This window comes from Convolutriloba macropyga, unplaced genomic scaffold (genome assembly GCF_964194025.1).
Source record: "Convolutriloba macropyga unplaced genomic scaffold, txConMacr16.3 SCAFFOLD_3653, whole genome shotgun sequence".
In the NCBI taxonomy this organism is placed as follows: domain Eukaryota; kingdom Metazoa; phylum Xenacoelomorpha; order Acoela; family Convolutidae; genus Convolutriloba; species Convolutriloba macropyga.
Genome location: NW_027449714.1, coordinates 14220 through 20000, shown reverse-complemented (window position 1 = coordinate 20000; position 5781 = coordinate 14220). Strand labels below are relative to the sequence as shown.

Below are 5781 nucleotides of genomic sequence, written 5' to 3'. Positions count from 1 at the left end.
GATTGTCTCTTAATTGGTTCACTGACCAATATGAGACAGAAACCGATTCAGCAGTTTTGTTCGCTACTACTATCAAACACAGGTCGAAGTTTCCATTCAGTCATTAATTCCAACTTTCAAATGTTGTTGTTTCAGCTTTCGCTTACTAGAAGCAACATAATACTCGCTGCAATACAGACCTCGGGAAACCCTCACCGTGAATAAGGTTCACTCACATATTTCACTACATTTTGCGTGGGATTGGAGATGAGGCTACTCGTTCTTGCTCAGTACTAGGCTGAAAATTAACGAAACTTCGTTACAAACGTTCACATGTTGATGTTTCCGCTTTCGCGTACTCGAAACAACATAATACTAGTCTTTGTAATTTAGTTTCATAATTTCAACTGTTCTCATGCAGAATTTTTGCTCATTCTTATCCCAAATTTTGACCTGGCTACTAGTTACACTCCTTGTACTTATTGCAAAATGACCACAAATTTCAACAGCTTTCACATGTTGCTGTTTCGGCTTTCGCTTACTACAGTCAACATAATACTCGTTGCAAAATAAGTGCTCGGCATCTGCAATTTTCCAAAGACGAAGTTTCGCCAGTTCAATTTTCGCTCGCCAATTATGGCTACTAATTCACACGGTACTGAGCTCAACAACATTAAATTTGTTCAGCAAGACTTTCACATGTTGATGTTTTGGCTTTCGCCTACTAGAAGCAACATAATACTCGTCTTGTTAGCTCATTCAATGAGAATAGCTTTTCCCGTTGAGAATTTTTGCCTTCAATTGGCGTTGTAGTGAGTTTGGCTACTCAGATCACCAAATACTTGTGACAATTCGAACCAGAAATGTTTTCAATTTTCACATGCTGATGTTTCGGATTCAACCTACTAGAAGCAGCATAATACTTGTATTCAACAATTTCTGTATCAAATCCCAGTTTTCTCTGGTGCATCTTTGCCAAACTATTCCAAACTGCCTGAGTCTGAATACCAATTACAGGTACTAGTAAATGCACGTTACTAAGGACTATATAGTTCTAGGTTACTGTACACAACGACGTTCACATGTTGATGTTTCAGCTGCCGCTTACTAGAAACAACATAATACTTATCGTGCATACCTTTCCATAACTTGTCCTTTTCAGATGCATTAGTTTCCCTTTGTCTTGGCTTCTACAGTCAGACTGGCTACTAGTAACAGCACAGTACTAATCACATATCGTTCTACAGTTTGCAGACAACTTTCACATGTTGATGTTTCAGCTTTCGCCTACTAGAAACAACATAATACTCGCTGTATACATTTGTAGTTCTCTATGTAACTTTCATGTGAAGAAGTTTCGCCAGTCTTTTTGACTGTCTCAAATCTGAGTCATGCTTAGGCTACTAGTTGCTTCATAGTACTTATCGCCTCGAGATCATTGAACAAAACTTGATTTTCACATGTTGCTGTTTCAGCTTCCGCTTACTAGAAACAACATAATACTAGTCTCATTAAGTTCCGTCTCTTTGCAATTTTCTTATGAAGAAAATTCGCCATCACAATGACTCCAGCAGTTCTTGATCAAGGAATGCAATCATTGATCAGAATGCTATTATTTGAATCGGTTCTGCTTTAAGTGTTCCAATTTTATTGGAAGCACCAACAATAGAACATCAATGTGTTCAATCGAGAGTTATATAACCCTGAATCGGACGCAGTCAACAGCCGAAGCCGAGACCGCCTTTTGCGTTAGAGAGGTCGGTAAACAAATCTTGCGATTCATACCGAATTAACACATATAGCTGTGCTCCTCTTCGTAAAGCGAGCCAAGTGATCCCCTGTTGAAGGATGTATTTGGACCAATCTAGTAGCATTTGGTTTCCAACAAGCTCTCCCAAGTTAGCTTACTTATTGGGCTTTTCAACCAATTCGGTTGGCTACAAGCATCATCAAAGTACTAGCCACAGTTTGATCGCAAAATTCTACGACTTTCACATGTTGATGTTTCGGCTTGCGCTTAGCCTACTATAAGCAACATAATACTAGTCATATCATAGAGCGTGATCAGCTTGTGACGTTCTCATGATGAAGTTTCACCAACAGTGTCTCACTTCGAGCTTAAATCCAGCTACTAGTAACTACACAGTACTGACTGCAACGATAACTTTTATCTATACCTTTCACATGCTGCGCTTTCGGCCAGGGCCTACTAACGTCAACATAATACTCGATATAAACTTTTGTTCATGATGCAGCTTCCCCATGCAGAAGTTTCGCCTTCAAATGCTCTCTTGGCCATATGACGTAAGAAAAGGTTACTAGTAACATCACAGTACTAGCCACAGTTTGATTGCAAAATTCTACGACTTTCACATGTTGATGTTTCGGCTTGCGCTTAGCCTACTAGAAGCAACATAATACTAGTCATATCATAGAGCGTGATCAGCTTGTGACGTTCTCATGATGAAGTTTCACCAACAGTGTCTCATTTCGAGCTTAAATCCAGCTACTAGTAACTACACAGTACTGACTGCAACGCTAACTTTTATCTATACCTTTCACATGCTGCGCTTTCGGCCAGGGCCTACTAACGTCAACATAATACTCGATATAAACTTTTGTTCATGATGCAGCTTCCCCATGCAGAAGTTTCGCCTTCAAATGCTCTCTTGGCCATATGACGTAACACAAGGTTACTAGTAACATCACAGTACTAGCCACAATTTGATCGCAAAATTCTACGACTTTCACATGTTGATGTTTCGGCTTGCGCTTAGCCTACTATAAGCAACATAATACTAGTCATATCATAGAGCGTGATCAGCTTGTGACGTTCTCATGATGAAGTTTCACCAACAGTGTCTCACTTCGAGCTTAAATCCAGCTACTAGTAACTACACAGTACTGACTGCAACGATAACTTTTATCTATACCTTTCACATGCTGCGCTTTCGGCCAGGGCCTACTAACGTCAACATAATACTCGATATAAACTTTTGTTCATGATGCAGCTTCCCCATGCAGAAGTTTCGCCTTCAAATGCTCTCTTGGCCATATGACGTAAGAAAAGGTTACTAGTAACATCACAGTACTAGCCACAGTTTGATTGCAAAATTCTACGACTTTCACATGTTGATGTTTCGGCTTGCGCTTAGCCTACTAGAAGCAACATAATACTAGTCATATCATAGAGCGTGATCAGCTTGTGACGTTCTCATGATGAAGTTTCACCAACAGTGTCTCATTTCGAGCTTAAATCCAGCTACTAGTAACTACACAGTACTGACTGCAACGCTAACTTTTATCTATACCTTTCACATGCTGCGCTTTCGGCCAGGGCCTACTAACGTCAACATAATACTCGATATAAACTTTTGTTCATGATGCAGCTTCCCCATGCAGAAGTTTCGCCTTCAAATGCTCTCTTGGCCATATGACGTAACACAAGGTTACTAGTAACATCACAGTACTAGCCACAATTTGATCGCAAAATTCTACGACTTTCACATGTTGATGTTTCGGCTTGCGCTTAGCCTACTAGAAGCAACATAATACTAGTCATATCATGGAGCGTGATCAGCTTGTGACGTTCTCATGATGAAGTTTCACCAACAGTGTCTCATTTCGAGCTTAAATCCAGCTACTAGTAACTACACAGTACTGACTGCAACGATAACTTTTATCTATACCTTTCACATGCTGCGCTTTCGGCCAGGGCCTACTAATGTCAACATAATACTCGATATAAACTTTTGTTCATGATGCAGCTTCCCCATGCAGAAGTTTCGCCTTCAAATGCTCTCTTGGCCATATGACGTAACACAAGGTTACTAGTAACATCACAGTACTAGCCACAATTTGATCGCAAAATTCTACGACTTTCACATGTTGATGTTTCGGCTTGCGCTTAGCCTACTAGAAGCAACATAATACTAGTCATATCATAGAGCTTGATCAGCTTGTGACATTCTCATGATGAAGTTTCACCAACAGTGTCTCATTTTGAGCTTAAATCCAGCTACTAGTAACTACACAGTACTGACTGCAACAATAACTTTTATCTATACCTTTCACATGCTGCGTTTTCGGCCAAGGCCTACTAACGTCAACATAATACTCGATATAAAATTTTGATCATGATGCAGCTTTCCCATGCAGAAGTTTCGCCTTCAAATGCTCTCTTGGCCATATGACGGAACACCAGGTTACTAGTAACATCACAGTACTAGCCACAGTTTGATTGCAAAATTCTACGACTTTCACATGTTGATGTTTCGGCTTGCGCTTAGCCTACTAGAAGCAACATAATACTAGTCATATCATAGAGCGTGATCAGCTTGTGACGTTCTCATGATGAAGTTTCACCAATAGTGTTTCATTCGAATTGGTTCTGCTTTAAGCTCTCCAATTGTTTTGGATGAACCAGTTTTGCCCTTCGAAGCCACTTTTGTGAGCTTTTGTGGGTCTTTACCAAGAGGATATACCTCAAGGCCTCTTTCAATTCCTTTAAGTTCTTTCAACTCCTTTACAGTTTCTAGGTTCACATAGCTGCAAACCTTATTTCTAGTTTTAAGTCTGGCCAACTTGGGGAGAGTTGGTGCAGACCGTGACCAATTCTAGTAGGATGCCACAACAAGAATGTGATCAACTTAGCTTGTCGATGAACCTGCCCCACATTCAAACAACTCTATCGCCTTTTCCTCGTATAGTTATATGCGAGGGCCTCTCATAGAGAGCGCTGTTAGCAACCTTTTCCACATAGACGATAAAGTTGTGAGTGTTTTGCACATGGCTGTTGTCATCACCACGTGACGAGTCAACTCAGCTTGACTCTCTACACTCCGACAAGCTTTGCACATACGCCTTTAGTTCAGTATGTGTCTTTAATCTGACTCCGGTGCCTCAAGCCGGAAAAATTGTCAGATTATGATCATTATCGGTTAGTCATCCCGATGCAAGATCGTATCGTACTGTCTTTGTCTACCTCCAGATTCCGAAGAACAGGAGGAGACTCTCCCAGACCTACATATCTGGGAGAATGTTCAGAGGGCGAGAAGCTGTGGATTACTCTCCCCTAAGAACTGACTAAACTTTACCCTCGTCCAAGGTAAGTTTATTTTAGCTAGCCTTCTATGTAAAGGATCTGAGGCTAAGCTGTGTTTTTTCGAGCCTTTGGCTCGGAGCAAGTTCAGTGGGCGCCCCGAGTAGCTCAACTCTTTCCCACTGAACAGCGCAACGCTCTGTCACTCGCTGGGATTTTTGCGTGTCGGTTCTAACCACGCGACTTGTGGACCTTTTTAGGCCTTTCTCATTCACAAGTCTATAGCTGGGCTTCTATAACCCAGCTTCTGAGATCTAGATAGCTGCAGTTCTGCTAGGCTGCTTTTGCTAACTAGTCTCCCTTTAAGCAGTCCCTTGCCATGACTGCTGAACTATGTATCCACACAAGTAGTTTTTGAGCTCGATACATAATTCGAGATTGGTTGCCAAGCAAAGCGACAGAGCGTCATGCGCACTACAGACATGGCCTCTACCAGCAGCCATGCCCGAAGGAATCAATCACTGATCCTTCCGCAGGTTCCCCTACGGAAACCTTGTTACGACTTTTACTTCCTCTAGACAATTAAGCTCGATCCGCTTCATCCCGTTGCCGGAGACCGAAGTCCCAACAGTAGGAATTTGCAATTCTTGCTTAACTATCCAATCAGTAGTAGCGACGGGCGGTGTGTACAAAGGGCAGGGACGTAATCCCTATGAGTTGTTGACTCATAAGTACCAGGAATTCCTGGTTCACGTCTGCAA

General features: G+C 41.6%; 1 pseudogene; it reads right to left on the bottom strand.

Moving 5' to 3' along the window:
• Positions 1–1677: 1677 nt before the first annotated feature.
• On the bottom strand, positions 1678–1829 carry LOC142355265 (5.8S ribosomal RNA; annotated as a pseudogene).
• Between the last annotated feature and the right edge of the window lie 3952 nt (positions 1830–5781).